Source organism: Takifugu rubripes, chromosome 19, assembly GCF_901000725.2.
Source record: "Takifugu rubripes chromosome 19, fTakRub1.2, whole genome shotgun sequence".
In the NCBI taxonomy this organism is placed as follows: domain Eukaryota; kingdom Metazoa; phylum Chordata; class Actinopteri; order Tetraodontiformes; family Tetraodontidae; genus Takifugu; species Takifugu rubripes.
Window position 1 is genome coordinate 5,489,417 of NC_042303.1, and position 21,227 is coordinate 5,510,643.

The window sequence follows — 21,227 nt, forward strand, 5'->3', positions numbered from 1 at the left end:
AACAAATTCATTTTATGCACATAGAAAAAAAATGTAAATCATTGTGGTCAACATCATTAATAACTGAAAAAAACCACCAAAAGTAAAGGAAAATGTAATATATTTGTAATTTATAGCACATTTGATAAGTTAAAAAATGAACAGGTGTGAACATTTCTTCACTGTTGCATAAAAGGGTGATTTACATGAGAAGCAAGTTCTTTTAAAAGTTCACATGGTTGTTTTGGTAAAATAGAATTATGTTTCAAGATTTTGTTATAAAAATCAAGTTCCCCTCATGTTTCTAGTTATATCTGTATCTCACTATTTACTAAATGTCATTTATGATAAGGTGTTCTGTAGGTTGGGTGTTTCCTGTGGGTCTAAAATAATTCATTCAGTCACCCTGTCTCCTGCTGCCTGGGAATAATGATTTTCTGAAGATGGTTGCACAGAAGGCACCAAAGACTTTTCAGTTGACATTTCGCCCAAAGGCCGTCCCCAGCTTTATTCGGCCAGCACTCAGCAGCCTTAGGGGAAAGGGCAGCTGCAGATTCCTTATAGTGGACCTCCCTGCAGGGTAGCCTAGAGGAGGTCCTGTACCCTTTTTCCTGTTTGAATTAGAGGATAGTGGGAGATGGACAAGGCAAAGAGCTCAACTTGCTGCTGCAACAGCTTCCATCTATGGACAGAGACAATCCATATGAAATGGCAAGTCTCACACACTATATCGTCTGTGTATAGGATACAGTAAAACACACTACTACTGTATGTGTTATATTAAATAGGTATCCACTAAGTCTTGGAAGTTTTCCAACCTACATATCAACAGTCAAATCAAATTCTGAGTGATAGATTACAGCAAACAGTTCCAATTATATTAATAAATCTGTAACACAAACTGATACTACCCGACTGTGTGTTTATTTGCCTTTAGTTTTGATAATTACATACTATTATTATTATTATAGCTAATTTTTACATATTTAAAATTAATATTGATATGATAACTCCCTCTCTGGTGTGTGGCTTGGATTGACTCTGACCTGTAAGAATACCAACTGGTTTGTCATGGCCTGTGTGGTGGTGTCTTTTGTTTGTGTTTTGTGTTCCTGGTTTTCTCACTAGGGGGCGTGTTAGATACACCTGGGTAACATTCGCTGGTTTCCAGTCTACACTCTTCAAAAGCCGCTACCTCCTGATCACCAGCAGCTGATCTTTTCATCAGCTTTGTGGTCACCACGCGCCCCTCTTTCGGCGTTGCACTCTGCACCCCCTTATTCTGCCGCACCGCGTGAGCCACACGTTCCCGTTCCCGAGCAGTACTCTGGTAAAGGGGTGAAGAGGCGGCAGCCAAGCTTCTTTCCATACGACAGGGGTTCACATCAGTTGCAGATTATTCCATCCAGTTCCGCAGACAGTGATTGGAATGATGCCACGCTACAGGGAGTGTACATTAAGGGGCTGGTCGAGCTAAAGGACGAATTGACAGCGCAAGACGAGATACCAGACCTCAAGACTTTGATGTCCCTCCCAACCCGCCTGGACAATCGCCTCAGAGAGAGATGGAGGGAGAGGTCCAGATTTATCTGTTCTCTTCCCCTTACATCTCCAGCATCCCCGACTAGTCCCACGGTCAGTGTGTTGGAACGAGTGTCTACCCCATGTCTGTCAGCCGCAGTAGAGGAGCCCATGCAGTTGGGCCGTGTGAGACTCACCCGCTCTGAGAGGCAGAGAAGGTTGTCTGAGAGGGTTTTGCCATTTCATCAGTGGGTGCCTGGTCCGGCCTAAAAGACCAAGCTCGCATGCACTTGCAGGAGTGCTGGGGAGCGGAGCCGTTTCCTGCTCTATGTCCTCCGCCTCACACTCCCTGGGACACTCCTCTGGCTTCATGACTCTAATTATCTCTCGTTCTTAGTAGACTCTGGTGCTGATAAATGTTTTATTGACCTTGATGTGGCCAAGTAGGCAAACATCCTCGTTGAGGCCCTGTCCAAGTCAAAGACCATCCTGGGCTTAGATGGCAATGTCCTGGCCAAATTAACCCACTGTACTGCACCGTTGACCCTCGTCATATCAGGTAATCACTGGGAGACGATCCAATTTTTCCTTATTCACTCTTCTTTCTCCCCAGGAGTCCTGGGCGCCCCCTGGCTAGTCTGTCACAACCTGCAGGTTGATTGTTCAGCCAGGAGGTTCAACTAGCTGGAGTGTAAGCTGTCATTCGAACTGTCTGCGCTCAGCTCTCTCCTCTTCACTGAACAGTGTTGCGGAATTTAGCCATTTTGAGAAGTAAACGATGAGTCTAAGTTACTGCGTAGGAGATGGTTTATTCAGTCAGTCGGTCAGGATACATGCATGGAAGCATGCAGAGAGATCTCTGCCTATGTGCACACAGATCTGATCTTATATAGCTGAAGGCCCACCACCAAGGCACGGACACAGGGCACCTGCACAGCATGTGCTTGCACCTATCTGGCTGATGCCAGAAGTTGATTGGCTGAAAATATCCCCGCCCCCCTCAGGTTCCATGATCCTGGGAGATATGTAAGCGTGAACTGAAACCTACCCAGGAATAGCCTGCCGGGAGTTGAGCCTCTTGGTGTTCTGAAGGTAGGCCAGGTTCTTGTGTTCAGTCCATATGACGAATGGCTGAGCCACGCCCTCTGGCAAGTGCCTCCACTTTTGGAGCGCCAAAATCACAGCCAGGAGCTCCTTGTTCCCCACATCATAATTTCTTTCAACCAGAGAAAGCAGGCGGCTGTAGAATGCGCACGGATGGAGCTTCTGGCCCGTTGCGCTCCGTTGAGACAGGACGGCCCCAACTCCCACAGCCGAGGTGTCCACCTCCACCATGAACTGCCAGCTGAGATCAGGGTGTGCAAGGATTGACGCCAACAAGAACAGGCCCTTCAACCGGCCGAAGGCGACTTCGGCCCCAGGGGTCCAGCAGAAGGTCTGTTAACAAGTGACTGGAAGACGGCAGGAGCGTTGGTGAGTCCCAACGGCATGACCCGATATTCGAAATGCCCCAACGGGGTGTTGAAGGCCATCTTCCATTTGTTCCGCTCCCGGATCCGCACCAGATGGTAGGCGTTGCGGAGGTCGAGCTTGGAGAAGATCCGGGCCCTGTGGAGTGGAGCGAATCTTCCATCGAGGAGCGGCAGCGGGTATTTATTCCTCACAGTAATCTCGTTGAGGGCCCAGTAATCGATTTAAGACCACAGCGACCCATCCTTCTTCTGGACAAAGAAAAAGCCGGCCCTACCGGGAAAGAAGAGGGCCGAATCAACCCGGACGCCAGAGACTTCCCGATATAGCTCTCCATATCCTCCTGTTCCGCCCTAGTGAGGTTATACAGGCGGCTCAACGGCAAGGTGTCCCCGGGGGGGGGACCAATGGCGCAGTTGTACGGACGATGGAAGGGAGAGCGCGCGCTCTTTGCTAAATGTTATTTGCTAAACACCACGCCCAGGTCGTGGTACTCCATCGGGATACAGGATAGGTCTGCGCTCTCCTGGGCGTGGTCCGAGCCCCTCATCGTGGGGATGACCGCAGAGCAAAAACAGTTGGTGTGGCAGGCCAAGCTTTAGCTCACCAGTCTCCAGGTCAACCAATCAATCTGGGGATTGTGGCGAGCCAGACAAGGAGCCCCCCCGAGAAGGGGACACCGTGATGAGGACTTGGTCCTTAGAACGGACAAAGTCATTATCATTGGAGACTTTAATATCCATGTAGACGTTGTAAATGACAGCTTTAGAAATGGCTTCATTTCATTCCTTGAGTCAGTTGGTTTCCTCCAGCAGATAAACCAACCAACTCATAGCTTCAACCACACCCTAGATCTAATTCTGATTTATGGTGTTGAGGTAGAATATGTGTCAGTATTTCCTCAGAACCCACTCCTGTCAGACCATTCTTTGATCACTTTCACATTTATGATTAAGGATTCTTCTATGCTCAGAACAAAGTCTTACTATAGCAGATGTCTTTCAGATAATGCTGTAGCTAAGTTTAAGGAAGTGATCCCTGTGCTAATCCCAGGACCACCATGTGTTTCCCCAGGGATAAATCATTATAATCTTAGCCCTGCTGAGGTGGACTCTGTTGCTGAAGGTGCAGCAACCTCACTGACAATAACGCTTGATTCTGTTGCCCCCCTGAAAAAGAAAATAGTAAATCAGAGGAGGTGTGCCCCCTGGTATAATTCACATATCAGGACCCTCAAGCAGAAAGTGCGAAGACTGGAAAGGAAGTGGCATTCTTGTAAAATAGACAGCTATCATGTAGCCTGGAAAGACTGTCTATTAGTTTACAAAAAGGCCCTCCGCAAGGCTAGAACATCTTATTTCTCTTCTTTAATTGAGGAAAATAAGAGCAAACCCACCCAACATCCACGTATCCCTTCTTCCCTTAGTGGTGAAGACTTCATGAGCTTGTTCACTGATAAAGTTCTAGCTATCAGAGAGAAAGCTAACCAGGCCATCCCAACAACTGGACCATCACCAGATGTGCTGACTGTAGGAACATACAGGTTCTCCAACGAGCCCTTAATCTCCTTCAGCCCTATATATTTTTCTGAGGCGTCATCGCTAATTCAGAAATCCAAGACCACCACGTGTCTCTTAGATCCCATCCCAACACACCTGTTGAAGGATGTTTTACCATTGATAGGCAGTTCTATCCTGGACCAGATCAATGGTTCTTTAGTGACAGGTTATGTACCCCGGTCCTACAAGGTGGCAGTGATTAAGCCGTTGCTTAAAAAACCATCACTGGATCCTGATGTATTAGCAAATTATAGGCCAATATCCAACCTTCCTTTTATCTCTAAAGTTCTTGAGAAGGTGGTGGTGACTCAGTTACTGGAGCACCTGCAGAGGAACAGCCTGTTTGAGATGTTTCAGTCAGGCTTTAGAGCTCATCACAGCACAGAAACGGCACTTCTTAAAGTTGCTAATGATCTTCTCATAGCTTCAGATCATGGACTGGTCTCTATGCTGGTTCTGCTGGATCTCAGTGCTGCTTTTGATACAGTTGATCACAGCATCCTGTTACATAGACTGGAACATGTGATTGGGATTAAAGGGACAGCACTAGACTGGTTTAGATCATATTTATCTGATAGATAGATAGTTTGCTCATGTCCATGGTGTTCCCTCCTCATACAGTAGGGTTAGCCATGGAGTTCCTCAAGGTTCTGTACTTGGACCAATCCTCTTCACCTTGTACATGCTTCCCTTAGGGAACATTATTCGGCAGCATGGGATACATTTTCATTGTTATGCTGATGACACTCAGCTTTATTTATCCATGAAACCAGAGGAGACAGAGAAGTTAGTGAAGCTGCAGACCTGTCTTAAAGACATAAAGTCCTGGATGTCTTCAAATTTCCTTCTCCTTAATTCAGGAAAAACTGAGGTCATGGTGTTTGGTCCTGAACCTCTCAGGGATAGATTAGATCATATGATCACTCTAGATGGTATCTCATTAACATCTAGTCTCTCTGTGAGGAATCTAGGAGTAACTTTTGATCAAAATCTCTCCTTCAACTCACACATTAAATTAGTCTCTAGAAGTGCCTTTTTTCACCTGAGGAACATCACAAAGATTAGGAAGCTACTGACGCGGCATGATGCTGAAAAGTTAATTCATGCTTTTGTTACTTCTAGGCTGGACTATTGTAATTCTTTATTATCAGGGTGTCCAAACAACTCTTTAAGAAGCCTCCAGTTGATCCAAAATGCTGCAGCCAGAGTTCTGAGAGGTATTGACAAAAGAGATCACATAACTCCTGTAATGGTGTCGCTTCATTGGCTGCCTGTTAAATTTAGAATAATTTTTAAAACCCTTCTTTTGACCTACAAGGTCCTCAGAGGCCTAGCTCCTACCTGGAGGAGCTAGTGATACATTACCAGCCCAATAGACCGCTCCGCTCTCAGAATGCTGGTCTACTTATGGTTCCCAGACTTCTAGGAGTAGAATGGGGGGCCGAGCATTTAGCTACCAGGCCCCTTGCTATGGAACCAGCTCCCTGTCCAGGTACGGGAGGCTGACTCCATCGCTACTTTTAAGATCACTTAAAACCTACCTCTTTGAAAAAGCTTATTGTTACTAATTCTGTAGTTCCAGTTACTATTATAGACAGACAAATTATCATACTTGGGGGGTCGTCTAATCATTAGGTCACATCTTAGCTATGCTGTTATAGGCCAAGGCTGCCGGGGTCCAGAAACATGATCACCTGACAGGCCCCCCCACCCCCCATTTACAGGTATCGGAGCTGCATGATGACCTCCAGCCCCGCTGACCCGTTGTATAGTGTATTTTTGTGTGTGTTTCTCTGTTCTGTGCCTCTCCTCTCCTCTCCTCTCCTCTCCTCTCCTCTCCTCTATTCTCCCTCTCCTCTCCTCTCTCTTTACCCAGCCGACCATCAGCAGGAGGGTCCCCCTACATGAGCCTGGTCCTGCTCAAGGTTTCTTCCTGTTAAAGGGGAGTTTTTCCTTGCCACTGTTGCTTGTCTGGGGTTAGGCCCTGGGATTCTGGAAAGCACCTTGAAACAATTTTGATTGTATAAGACGCTATATAAATAAAGATTGATTGATTGATTGATTGATTGAGGAACAGGGGAATCTGCTCTCGATGGCTGGAGGTCGAATACTAAGGAGCACTGAAGCAAAGAATTGGCACATGCACCCGCCTCACTAGAATACCACTCCAAAATAGGCACATGGGGCTCCTGTGGTGAAGCGGTAACCGGCAGAGGGACTGCCCTCGATGCCTCTGTGGGAGTCTGCTCCGTCCGTCCAGGAATGAGCAGGGCCATCACACTGGTTTTGAGGGTCTGGAGTGAGGCTCAGATATCCAAGAGGAGCTTGAAATGCTGTCCCAGCACCCTCCCCTGGGCCTCCAACGACTGCGTCTTGACAGCACTGGGCAGCTCATTCAGTGAGCGGCTGCTCCACCCTCGCTGTGTGAAGGAGAGGTATCACAGATCTTTCCTGCCAGCTGCTGTCAGACTGCACAATAAACATAACGCCCGCTAGTACAATCTGAATATTATATACTGCTCACAAAAATTAAAGGAGCACTTTAAAGAAACACATTAGATACATCAGATCTCAATATGAAGTTGGATATCTATACAAATAACGACAGGGCAGTGTCTTAGGAACAAAAGGACGCCAAGTCTTTTAATGGAAATAAAGGTTTACAGCCTACAGAGGGCTCAATTGTGTAGACACCATTAAATCAGAGTCAAATGAAGATGTGGTAGGCTAGTCCATTTTTTCCAAAACTTAATTTCTGCAACTCAAAATGCTTTTCAGTATCTTGTGTGGCCCCCACGAGCTTGTATGCATGCTTGACAACATCGCGGCATGCTCCTAATGAGACGACGGATGGTGTCTTGTGGCATTTCCTCCCAGATCTGTGTGAGGGCATCCTTGACCTGTTGTACAGTCTGAGGAGCAACCTGGCGGCGACTAATGGACCGAAACATAATGTCCCAGAGATGTTCTATTGGGTTTAAGTCAGGGGATCGTGAAGGCCATTCAATTGTTTCAATTCCTTCATCCTCCAGGTACTGCCTGCATACTCTTGCCACGTGAGGCCGGGCATTGTTGTGCATTAGGAGGAAACCAGGACCTACTGCACCAGCGTAGGGTCTGACAATGGGTTCAAGGATTTCATCTCGATACCTTATGGCAGTCAGAGCACCATTTCCTAGGCAATAGAGGTCTGTGCGTCCCTCCATGGATATGCCTCCCCAGACCATCACTGACCCACCACCAAACCTGTCATGTTAAACAACGTTGCAGGCAGCATAACGTTCTCCTTGTCTTCTCCAGACTCTTCCACGTCTATCACAGGTGCTCAGGGTGAACCTGCTCTCGTCTGTGAAAAGTACAGGGCGCCAGTGGTGGACTTGAGCAAATGCCAGTCGAGCTCCACGGTGCTGGGCAGTGAGCACAGGGCCCACTACAGGACGTCGGGCCCTCAGGCCACCTTCATGAAGTCTGTTCCTGATTGTTTGGGTAGAGACATTCACACCAGTGGCCCTCTGGAGGTCATTCTGTAGGGCACGAGCAGTGCTCAGCCTGTTCCGCCTTGCACAAAGGAGCAGGTATCGGTCCTGCTGAGGGGTTGAGGACCTTCTACGGCCCTGTCCAGCTCTCCGAGAATAACCACCAGTCTCCTGAAATCTCCTCCATGTTCTGGAGATTGTGCTGGGAAACACATTTAACCTTCTTGCTGCAGCACGTGTGGATGTGCCATCCTGGAGAAGTTGGACAACCTGTGCAACTTCTGTAGGGTTAAGGAATTGCCTCATACTGCCAGTAGAGATAATTACGCAAGCCAAAATCAGCACGAGTGGAAAACCAGCCAAAAAAGATCAAGAGGGAGAAACTTGAAAGTCCTGTTTTGACGGTTTTCTAATTGTTGCCACTGAAGTGCACCAGTTGTTAATTCCATGAACACCAATACAGCTGAAATTGATTAACGAGGCCCTCAGCTGCTTAACCAACCAGAAAATTATCAGACAGGTTTAATTCAATTCATGCCAGGCCCAATAAAAGAAGTGTTCCTTTAATTTTTGTGAGCAGTGTATATTCTGATATGTACGGAGTTCTGTTATAGAGTGTTTTTTCCAGGACCTGAAAGCAGGCAACACGCAGTGGGGAATAGAGTCCAAATAAGTGTTTTTATTTAAGTAGTCAAAAAGTCCTCCTGGACCACAGGGGAATCTCTCGTCCAGTCCTCCGGGGTCCACCGGGAGCTCCAGCACGGAGTCAATGCAGGAGACAGGTCCAGCAAGCAGTTTACGTCTGCAGGTTGATGTGGAGACCTCGACCGAGCGAGAAGCAAAGTTAGTAAGTGTTTTGTTCAAAAACCAAGCAGCAAGAGTCAGGGTTACCGTATGTAAACTCTCCAACACTGGCAGACAGGCGCTCCTTCCTTAAATGGAAGGCTGATGGAAATTGCCAGCAGGTGCGTCCGCCTGAAACACCAGCTGTGGATAATCATCGGCTCCCCCACGCCCCCTGAAGGAAGAAACAGGCAACAAGCGACCCCTGGACCCCAACACAGCGGAGGTGGACTATGACATAGGGGTTGCTTGCAGTTGTTCTGACGTTACAGGAATGGAGACACTGGCTGGAGGGTTTGGCTCAATCATTCCTGATCTGGACGGATCATGAAAACCTGTCCTACCTTACAAATGCCAAGAGACTGAACTCCCGACAAGCACAGTGGCTACTTTTCCTTGGTCATTTTAATTTCTCCCTCACTTATCACCCAGGTTCTCGTATTGTCAAGCCAGATGCCTTGTCTCGCCAGTTTTCCCTAGATCCCTCCAGTTCAGAGCCGGAGCTGCTTACTGGCAGGTGGAAGAGAGGGTCCTAGAGGAGCAGCACTCAATTCCGGACCCTGGGGGTAACCAACACTTTGTTCCAAGTTCTGCCCATTCGGACGTCCTGCTCTGTGGTCATCCTTCCAGACTTACCTGCCACCCTGGACTCTCACGGACTCTTCACTTCCTTAGGCAACACTTCAAATTCAGATCAGATTCAGGTCCTTTATTGTCCCACATGGGAAAATTTACAGCGCAACAATAGCAAGAGCACGCAGAGACAATTAAGATAAAAATAAAATAGAATAGAATTCAGAATATACAAGAGGATGTATATTTACAATAATCCAGATAAATGGATACGCAACCCCTGTATACCTGTACATAGTACAGAGGGTGAATACAATATACATATCAGAATATATAATATTCAGATTGTGCTAGCGGGCGTTATGTTTATTGTGCATTCTGACAGCAGCTGGCAGGAAAGATCTGCGATACCTCTCCTTCACACAGCGAGGGTGGAGCAGCCACTCACTGAATGAGCTGCCCAGTGCTGTCAGGGTGTCCTGTAGGGGGTGGGACATGTTGTTCAGCATGGATGACAGCTTAGCCATCATCCTCCCGTTTCCCACCACCTCCACCGAGTCCAGGGGACATCCTAGGACAGAGCTGGTCCTCCTTACCAGTCTGTCCATCCTCTTCCTGTTCCTGTCCGTGATGCTACTGGACCAGCAGACAATCCCATAGAAGATGGCTGATCCCACCACAGAGTCATAGAAAGTCCTCAGGAGTGGTCCCTGCACTCCAAAAGACCTCAGCCTCCTGAGCAGGAAGAGTCAGCTATTGCCCTTCTTGACAAGGGCATCTGTGTTGTGTGTCCAGTCCAGGTTATTGTTTAAGTGAACGCCCAGGTACTTGTGGGACTCCACCACGTCAACATCCGTTCCCAGGATGTTCACTGGTGCAGGCGGGGGGTTGTGTCGCCTGCGGAAATCCACCACCAGCTGCTTGGTTTTGCCAGCGTTGATCTGGAGGTTGTTCCACAGGCTCCAGTCCACAAAGTCCTGAATAAGTCCTCTGTACTCCGTATCGTCCCCATCAGTGATGAGGCTGACAGCAGCAGAGTCGTCAGACAACTTCTGGAGATGACATGAAGACGTACTGTGTGAAAAGTCCGCAGTGTAGAGGGTGAACAGGAAAGGAGCCAGATCTGTTCCCTGCGGGACACCAGTGCTGCAGAGAAGCCGATCTGACTCGGAGCCCTTCACGCTCACAAACTTTGGTCTTTGTGCGAGGTAGTCCAGAATCCATGTTGTGAGGTGGTGATCCACCCCAGCTACCTGCAGCTTGTCCCCCAGTAGCCTGGGCTGGATGATGTTGAATGCACTGGAGAAATCAGAAAACATGATTCTCACAGTGCTTCCAGCCTTCTCCAGGTGAGTGAGGGAGGAGTGGAGGAGTTAGAGGTCGGCATCGTCCACCCCGATGCTCGGCTGGTAGGCAAACTGCAACAGGTCCATGAAGGAGCTCACCAGTGGGCGCAGGTGGGTGAGGATGAGTCTCTCCAGCGTCTTCTATAGATGAGACGTCAGAGCTACTGGCCTGTAGCTGTTGAGCTCCTTAGGGTGCGATGTCTTCGGCACTGGGACGATGCAGGATGTCTTCCACAGCTGTGGCACTCTCCCCAGCTTCAGGCTCAGGTTGAACGTGTGACTGAAGATCCCACACAGCTGGTCTCCGCAGGACTTCAGGAGCCTGGAGCTGATGCCATCCAGACCCGTCGCTTTTGAAGAGAATTAGTTTTGTTAGCATCTTTTATCTTATTAGCATGTGTTATACTATATTTTTTGGTTTTATGTTACAGTTAGTTTAGAAGTTAGGGATAGTATATAATCTATAGTAGGAATACACATAAGCAAGTCAGTTGACCCTTCTTTGACATGAATACTGCTTAGACAGTTGGAGCCAGGCAGACAGGAAATGGTAGACCCCCATCGTAAAACATGACAGCATAATTTACTGGTGATTGATAAGTTCCTGGACAGGAATAAGACATCTGATCTGGCCATCTGAGAAGACAATGGAGAAGAAGGACTGCACCAACATCAAATGAGGCTGGAAGAAGATGAGGTCACCCAAGAAGAAGGACTGGATTGGACTGAATTAGCATCAATAATTACATATGTCTTTCTATAAAAGACTGGGTCAAGGGATAGTTAGGTTGTCAGACTTCATGCCCTGACAATTGACTTTGTTGTTTATAGGGTTATGAACTGGCCCGGAGCTCTGTAATATTTGTATCTTGAATACAATGTGCTAAATACATTTTGAAATTGACATTTGTTTATTTGGGTTAGGGTTAGAGAGTCTTCATTAAAAGAACACGCGTATTGGCAGTGACACACGAGAGATATTGCAATCCAACAATTTGGTGACCCCGACGTGATGAAGACAGAGAAGTCATCTGAGGCAAAGAATTCAACAACGGTCACTTTGGAGGACAACTGACGACAAAGGGATCCCTAATAAAAGGTAAGCAGACACCTGTTTAATCAAAGCTCTGCACATTGGCAATTTCCAAATTTGTCGTCACTGTCAATTGAAGTGTCCTAGTTATAAATTCCAGATACAAATATAGAAAATATTGAAACGACTGCAGGAATTACGGTTCGAATCCGGAAAATAGACGGTTAGAGGCCGGAAGTACTGTTGAAAAAACAGGGAATAGACGGTTAGAGGCCGGAAGTACTGTTGAAAAAACAGGGAATAGACGGTTAGAGTAAACCGGAACTAGTACAGTGCTGTATTGCTGTATACACAGCACTGTTTATGAAAAAGATTTGGGTTGGGACTCGGAGCGCAGTTGACGGGACGGACACTCCCGACGCCCGAGATTTGTGTTTTTGTGTGGGTTGGAAAAGAGTGAACGTGAATTAAAAGGCTCTTTGTCCTTGGGAATTAACCCCCAGAGTGGAACCGGACCAACAAAGTTTGGGGAGAATGTTCTCCCTATCCCTGGTCTGTGGAAGAACAGTGGAAGTGGACTCTTGATCAGGTGGTGAGTGGCATGAAAGAACAGGACAGGGAAAGAGAATTGGATGCAATAAAAAAGTTGTGGAAGGAAGCTCAGAAGCAAAAGATACTTCCCCCTCCAGAGGTGAAGCTTAATTTAGCTGAAGCATTGTGTAAGTGGGAGTCAGAAACTCACACCATATTACAGGATCATCTTGATAATCCAAAATTAGGTTTTATAGCAGGAGAATCGTGGCAAAAACAGGGTAAGGAGTTGGAAGATAAGCGCCGAAGGATACATGTTGTGGCTGTGACATGTGCAGCGGTGCACAATTGCAGATCTAGGGGGGTTACACGAGTGCCCAATGAAGAGAAGCCTCCATTAGATGATCCAAACCAGACACTGACACTTAACACCACTCTTTATCCATCATTACCTACTACTACTTCCCCACCCCCGTATCAATTGCCAGTTTTGACTATTAACAGTGGTCAGTTAGATGTGGACAGAGATGAATAACTGCAGGAGTTACGTGAAACATTGGGTGAACTTTGGAGACAGGTTAGAATGATCAAACAGGGACAGGAAGAGGTTGAAGATAACTTACGAAAAAATGAATTTAGAGAGGAAGCTCAGGTGGTTCGCCCTAAAATCTCCCAACAAACTATATTTAAAAAACAGGACAGTCAAAAATCTATATTAAACGTCTTTAAAACACTTAGCAATCAAACAAAACAAGTGAAAAGAGCTGATCCCTCAGGAGGATTTGCCAGGGCTGAGCGCAGGGAGGAGAAGGCAAGATTGATTTATGGCAGTGATAAAGAGGAGAGTGAAAGCAAGACAGACATCCTCAAACTTCTGGCTACATTTATTGGGGAATTGGAGCTTCAGGAGCCTGTTGAATCTCAGACCGAATTATATGAAAAAGATCCAGGTTCAAGTATAGAAAATTATGAATCAGAATCAGGGGAAGATAGTGAGTGTGAGTATAGAGGTTTACCGTTGACAGGTGAGAGAGAAGAAATGGACCACTTCTTGTCAAAGTGACAGGTTGACCTTTCCCTGAACCCGCCCACACCTGTTCCCCCCCCCCCCCCCCCCCTCTACCTCCCTTTCTCCCTCCCGCCTCCCGCCTCCCGCCATTCTCCCTTGCCCACCTGTTTCTAATAAGGAAGGGCGGGAGTTACAAAACAGTTACAAATCAGTTTTGCCATAGTCCTGACATATCCATCTGTGGGTAACATGAGTAGTTCTACATCCGTGATTGGTGAGACGGCTGTGACCGTTATAAGAGAATTGTGTGGAAAAGTAGTTGAAAAATCCACGGTGTTTGTACAGCGTTCTCAGGCGTCACCTTGTGAGCCTTTGCAGCAAGAATGGTCTTTGGAGCCTTATAGTCAAACAGGGAGTTTTGGGTATGTGTTCCGTTACAAGACGGGGGAGTTGATTCTCTATCAGCGGGAAGAATCTTCCAGTGAGGGGCCTATGTTGTCGGCTACGATGTCTTCCAATGACTGGGGTGTGTTGAAACTGATCAAACCGGGAATGGTGTGTGTGACTGAAGAAGGCTGTGAAGAAAGAAACAACACAGAACAGAAACCTTCCACAGAACAAACATTTGTGAGCATTTGGTTGACGAAAACCTCGGGTACGGGAAGATGGTTCTATCGTGCTAGCTACAAGATGCAGATGGAAGAGATGTCAGGGAAACCGAGACAGTATTTTGTCTTGGATCTTTTTAACTCAGACTGTGGGGTTTTCAGCAACGTGTTGACTCTACCTCTTGCAGCATGGATCGAAAAGATGCATGAAATGGATGATAAAATCACAAAATTTTTTCACCATTGTCGTCTTTGGAACAACACTGTGGTGACGAAAAAAAGAGTCCTCCCTCGTGTAAGCCCACACCCATATCTCAAATGTATAAAAGACGTTCGTCTGAACCATACGTTACCCACTACCGGAGTGAAACACTAAGGAGAGCATGTCTACCAACAGAAGCGTCAAGAGCGGATCTGACAATCCGAGCAATTCCTATCTGTGGGATGAGGATGAGACACAAGCGGAATGCCGTCAACGTCGGCTTCGGCCTCGCAGGCTGGACTTTGACTCACTCATCCAACGCTTGGATCCCACGGATTCTAACGAGTCTCTCACTCCTTGGCTAAGCCCTCCACCAACCCCACCCCTCGGACGCTCGGCATCGGATCCTGGGGTGTCCAGTCCTCACTCACCCTCACTGACACCACCCGTCAGAGACTCGGCATCACTTCCAGAGCTGTCCGAGTCTCTTCTCCAAGGCAGAGATCCTGCGCCGTCTCCGGCTTCTTCATGTCCAGGTTCTCCAATCTCTGTGAGCAGTGTGGAGAGTCCTTCACGCTCAACAACCCCTGATCCGCCTTTGCCCGACGACGCATCGGATCTCCCCGGGGCTGTATGTAACGGTGCTGACCAGCTTGACGGCTGGGCATCTGAATTCTTTGGTCTGGTAAAAAAAGGCGTTCTTCATCTACTTAGCGTCGTCCTGGACCTGTACAAGGGTGAGGTTTGCAACGGATGTCGGATCGACCACCCCAGCCAGCGCCAACACCAGTGTTTGGATGTGATCGAACCGGGTTTCTACCGCAACAACTTTTACATGTTGATGAAAAGACTCTACACACCCAAGTTCATTCCTGCTATTCAAAATTTCCTGAAAGCGTGCGGTGTCAACGCTGACTACGTGAAAGTCAAGATCGCCGCAGAGAGCCTTTTGCTCGAGCTGAAATCCAGCGAATTAATCTACACTCCCATCCAACAAATGTACGAGAGTATCGCCGACAACGACAGCGAGATTAAACAGGAACATCTGGACACGGTGACTCAGTACTGGACTGAAAACACTTATATCTGAAAACACCATTTTCAGATATAAAATGGGGAGCTTCTGGGGAAAAGTTGTAAACGATGTAGAAGGTGTCAAGATCCAATTGATCAAGGGTCAGATAATAAACATCTTGTACCAGGCTATTGAGAACAAAACGGCTTCAAACAAAAACATCTTGCTGGAAAAAACCAGAACGTGTGCAGGACCCGCACTTTGGGAAGAGATGGTAAATGACACGATGCTTATGAGCAAATCTGGATTGTCGGATTGTTTTAAAGTAATTTTTAAAGAACTGTCCAACGATGTTGTAAAACCATGTCATATGATAGCCTTTTATGCTTTGCTCATTGATGTGACCAGCAGACTTGTGCAAAACAACCATTCTGTAAGCATCTTGGAAGAACTTGGAAAATTTCACGATGATATCTGCCTCAGTCTAGATCATAAAGTCTTAACTCAAACTCTATTGATGATAACGCATTGGTCTTAGACTAGTTTTTGACTATCTGTACTTTCACATTACAAATGTTACAAATGTATTTGCTCATGTTACTCACAAAATGTATTTACTCATGTTACTCACAAAATGTGTATGCTAAAGATTTCTTAACAGCTAATAAAAAAATAAATACCTCTCAAACGAGCATCCCTTCTCATTCTGTTTTCAACATGTCTGAGACACGCTTCATGGAAAAAGTGTACTATGATCCCGCGCATCCCGGTAGCCTCGGTGGTGTAGAGCGGCTCCATAAGGGGGTGCAAGAAGAAATGGGAAAGACGGTTCCTCGAGAAAATGTTAAAACATTTCTACAGGGACAGGATGCTTACACTCTACACAAACCGGCCAGGATACATTTTCCAAGAAACAGGGTTTTCGCCCCCCGCCCTTTAAACCAATTTCAAGCGGACCTGTGCGATATGCAAGCCCTGTCGGAGCATAATGACGGATATAATTATTTATTAACGGTCATAGACATATTTTCCAAAAAAGCTTACGTCAGGGCTCTGAAGAGAAAATCAGCGGCTGAGGTGGTAAAGGCGTTTGAATCCATTTTTGAGTCAAGTCAGACGCCTGAAAAAATACAAACTGATGCGGGGAAAGAATTTTTTAACAAGAGTTTTGAAGCTTTGATGAGAAAACACAATATCGTTCATTTTTCCACCGCCAGTCACCTTAAGGCCTCTGTGATTGAAAGATTTAATCGTACATTAAAAGGTAGAATGTGGAGATATTTTACAGCAAACAACACTCTGCGATACACCGACGTCTTACAAGACTTGGTGAAAAGCTATAATCACAGTTATCACAGCAGTATCAAGATGAAACCCGCTGAGGTAACCTCGGAGAACACTTTTAAAGTGTTTCAAAACTTGTACGGTAAATCTGAAAACCGACGGAAGGTTGAAACCAAGATGAATTTCAAGAAGGGGGACCTAGTTAGAATTTCAAAACTGAGAGGAGTGTTTGATAAAAAATATGAACAGAGTTTTACGAACGAGGTGTTTACGGTATCTGAACGCATCCCTCGCGACCCTCCAGTGTACAAGTTAAAAGATTACGATGGAGAACCCATCCAAGGGTCATTTTATGAGCCAGAGCTACAAAAGGTAACGATGGGGGAAGACAGACTTTTCCACGTAGAAAAGATTCTGAAGCATCGCGTCGTCAGGGGTGAAAAGCAAGTCTTTGTAAGTTGGAAAAACTGGCCGGAGAAATTCAACAGCTGGATCAAAGCTGCAGATTTAAAGAACGTATAAAAATCAACTCGCGATCGCAACGGATATCATTTCATCATGTACGGTCCGAAGGACGAGGGTTTTTTTATTACCCTACCCTCCAACGCCAGCGTCGATGTTTTTAAAGAAAACACGAGTTCCAGTTACCGCGTGGATTTGCCTCAACATATCGATTTAGAGGGAAGCTGGGAAGTAGCTTTAACGCAGATTTCATACCCGCACACCTTTTATCACCTTTCTCAGGAGGATGCCTACTTTTACTGGAGGGAAAACCCTCAAGAACCGGCCACGGAGAGCAAGGTGCATCGTCAAGAGATGAAACAATCATATTTCAACGGCTTCTCAGCCTTTAGATTCGAGATGGACGGACAATTTAGAAGAATAAAGTCTGATATTTACCTCGTCTATGACAGTCTTCTGAAAAGATTTGATTTCCAATCGGGAGGTAAAACCCACGTACTCTTCGAAGGACCCCTGGCATATTTGATGGGTATGAAATCAGGGGAATGGTTTACGTTTGACCAAAGGTATGCGTACTATCCCTGCGATTTACGAGCTGGGTTTTATCACATGTATTGTTACAGCGACGTAGTTGCACCGCAGATGGTCGGCGACGTTTATGCGCCACTTTTGAGAACGATTGATGTAAAAGGAACGTTCGGGGAAATCGTCACACAGTATTTCAATCCTGCTTACTATTTACCGGTGTCCAAAAACCACATTGAAAACATTCAGGTGGAGATAAAAACGGATCAAAACAAACCGGTAAAATTTTCATACGGCAAGACTATCGCGACTCTCCACTTTAGACCTAGAACTTGAACCCCAGGGTTATATATATTCCAATCGCCCGCGTCCTCATCATTCATTTTCAGGAGGCTGATCAGCTATCCACACACAAAGTGTTCAAGGCTAAGAGAAAAATAGAGAAAAAGAAAATGGCTCGGGTAGGTTTGAGAGAAGATCCTCACCGATTTGTACAATATTATGAGAGTCAAGTAGGGGGGAATTTGCCGGGGTTTTACGGTGCACCGGTCATGTACGGTCGGGGGATAGGATCTTTGTTTTCTAAATTATTTCGTTTCGTCAGCCCTTTGGCCAAGAAAGGTTTCGAAATAGCTAAACCTCATCTTAAAGCCGCTGCGAGTAACATCGCCTCCAACGCCGTCAAACACGTGATGGAACGGTTCGCCGGTGATCAAGAAGATGATCAAGAGATAAAGCAAGAAGGATCCGGGGGCATTATGGTGTTGTCGCGTAGGAAGAGAAGACGACCCCCCGGAGAACGCATCCCCTCGAGCTTTAATAAACAGCCGTTCGGTAAAAGGAAGAAATCAGTTGCAAAAGGCCGTCGTGTGAAGAAGAAGTCCGTCCGGAGCTCTGATATTTTTTAAGAATATCTTTTCTTTGAGAAAAAAGAAAATGGCTCTAGTACATCAGAAATCTCCAGAGTGTACTCTGGCCGAATTGGATTTATTTTCAGCACCTATGACGCAGCTGTCTATCGATGAAAAAACCTACACGGAAATTTCTCCCCTGTCAGCCATCACCGACGGGGGACCCATTGAGTTTTTCATCCCCGGAGACGGGGACCGGTATCTGGATCTGAACGACACTCTGTTGCATCTCCGTGTAAAAATCACCAACGCTAACGGATCGAACCTAGCTAATGACGCAGCGGTGGGTCTTATCAATTATCCTCTAAATACAATTTTCAGTCAATGCGACGTGACCCTGGGGGATCGACTCATCTCTCAGTCGAGCGCTACCCACCCCTATCGCTGCATGATTGAGACCCTGCTCAACTTTTCACCGGACACACTCTCCAGTCAGTTTACCGGGGGTCTTTTTTACAAAGATACCGCCGGGTCAGTGGACTCTATCGTGCTCGTGAACGGTCCAAATAAAGGGTTAACGAGGAGAGCCGCGTCCACAGCCCGTTCCAGAGAAGTACACCTGCTCGGTCCTCTCCACGGGGACATCTTTTTCTGCGAGAGACTATTGCTCAACTCTGTCGATTTGAGAATTAAACTGATGCCAGCCAACGATGCTTTCTGCCTCATGGGGGCGCGTGACTCTACTTTTAGCCTAAAAGTACTGGGGGCTTCCCTATTTGTTAAAAAAGTAGCCGTGTCCCCTGCAGTCAGGTTAGGTCACGCCGCCGCCTTAATGAAGGGCAACGCTCTCTACCCCCTTTCACGCGTTAATGTGAAAACTTACTCTATTCCGGCAAACTCTAGGGTTTGCAACCAGGAGAATCTGTTTCTGGGTAGCATACCAAAGTACGTGGTTCTGGGTATGGTACACCACGAAGCTTTCACAGGAAGACGAGACCTGTCGCCTTTTAATTTCAGACACTATGACATCGAATACCTGGCTCTCTGTCAGGACGGCCGGCAAGTTCCGGCTAAAGCTTTCCAACCCGATTTTAACAACGGGGTGTCCGTCAGAGAATTCTACAACATGTTCCTGGCTACCGGGAGACATCTCAAAGATTTACCCCTGAGTATCAGCCGTGATGACTTTAATGACGGCTACTCTCTGTTTGTGTTTAATCTCAATCCGAGCGATGACAACGACGCACTGTCTACCGTCTCAAACGGAAACCTCAGGCTGGAGTTGAGATTTAGAACACCCCTGCAGCACACCGCGACCCTTATCGTCTACGCCTGTTACGATTCTATTCTGGAGATCAACGCCAAGAGGCAGGTGCTGGTGGACTATTATTAAAAGATGGACAACGTTCAACTAGAGAACCTTCTGCATAGCCTGCTGGGAGATGTGTTTTGCGGGGTGTGGGCGTCCGATCAACTGCCCATGCTGAATCCCTCTTTTAGAACCCCGGCCTACTTTATCGTCAACACACATCCGGCTCACATGCCGGGGGAGCACTGGTTAGCTTTGACGCTGGAAAATGGTGGCATAGCCACCTTTTTTGATTCTTATGGATTTCCGCCGGACTTTGATCACTACCCCCCGAGCATCTTACAGTTTCTGGAAAAACGTTCTAAAAACATTGAGTACCACGACGTTCAGTTGCAGCACCACATGTCGACGGTCTGCGGACAACATTGCATCTATTACCTCTGTCACCGCGCGTGCGGGCTATCTTTTGATCAAGTACTGTCTTTGTACAATGATGATGTAATAAAGAATGACTTCATGGTGTACGACTATGTGAGGAAATATCAGCGCTGTATTAGAAATAAAATCAATGGTCCCTCCAAGCAGGGGTGTTGTTTTTTGCAATGTTTTAAAGATTTTTAAAGTTTTTGAATGAATGACTGTACGCTCGAAAAAATGTTTAATAAACGCTTTATTGGTAAAAGACAAAACTTTGTGTATTACATTTATTCACGATGAAATGTTAATCCAACGCGGGGGGTCATTTGTTCGTCTTCTAGTTTTTGACGGTAGATCCGCAGGTGTTTCAGAGTCTTGAGATCCGATCGCATCCATCTTGAGGAGTCGGTATTGATTACGCGCTTTTGGGTTACTTATAGAAGACAAAGGGATGTTTAATTCTGAGAGAGTATTTAAAAAATGTGTCCATCCGGGAGGTTCAGAACCCTCTGATTTTTTCTTTTTAAAAGGAAACAAGAGTCGTTTGAATAGATCGATCATGTGAGACCCTTTTACAACGTTGCCCCGGTACACAAATTCCCCTTTTGTATTCCAAACATCGTGACGGTCGGATAATTTCTTTAAGACGTATTCGGCATTCTTGCGATCTCGCGGTGGGAGGCTCTGCAACACGTCGTCGATGATGCTATCGGACGTCCGTACGTCCGTCCCAGAATCTGCCTCTGCCTCCGTCTTTGTCAGATTCTCTGTCAGATTCTCTGTCTGATCCTGCTTCACAAAGGTCAGATATCTTTGCAGTAACGCGTTATATTTTTTAATTTTTTCATGAGCGCTCAGCCCCTGCTCGTTTAAGATGGCTCTCATCCTAGCATCCAAATCGTCCTCCGCGACATCTCTGATGGACTGGGAGGGCCGCGTCAGGCGGTTGAGTTGATGAGGGGTGACGAGAAACATTTTTTGGGCCTTTTTCAAAGTCATTTTCGTATCAATCCTCCGACGAGGTTCCCGATCAAAGGTACCACCGCTGAGAGGAGAGGTAAAAGAAATCCGCCCGTCTGCTTCTTTAGAACCTGTTGCTTCCTCTTTAAACTGGTTCTTTTATCAGCCAACAGTTTGATAATTTTTTTCTGTCTCTTCAGTTTTTTAAATTGAGAAGGAGTCAGGGGGAGGTTTCCTTTTAGAAGATTTAAAGA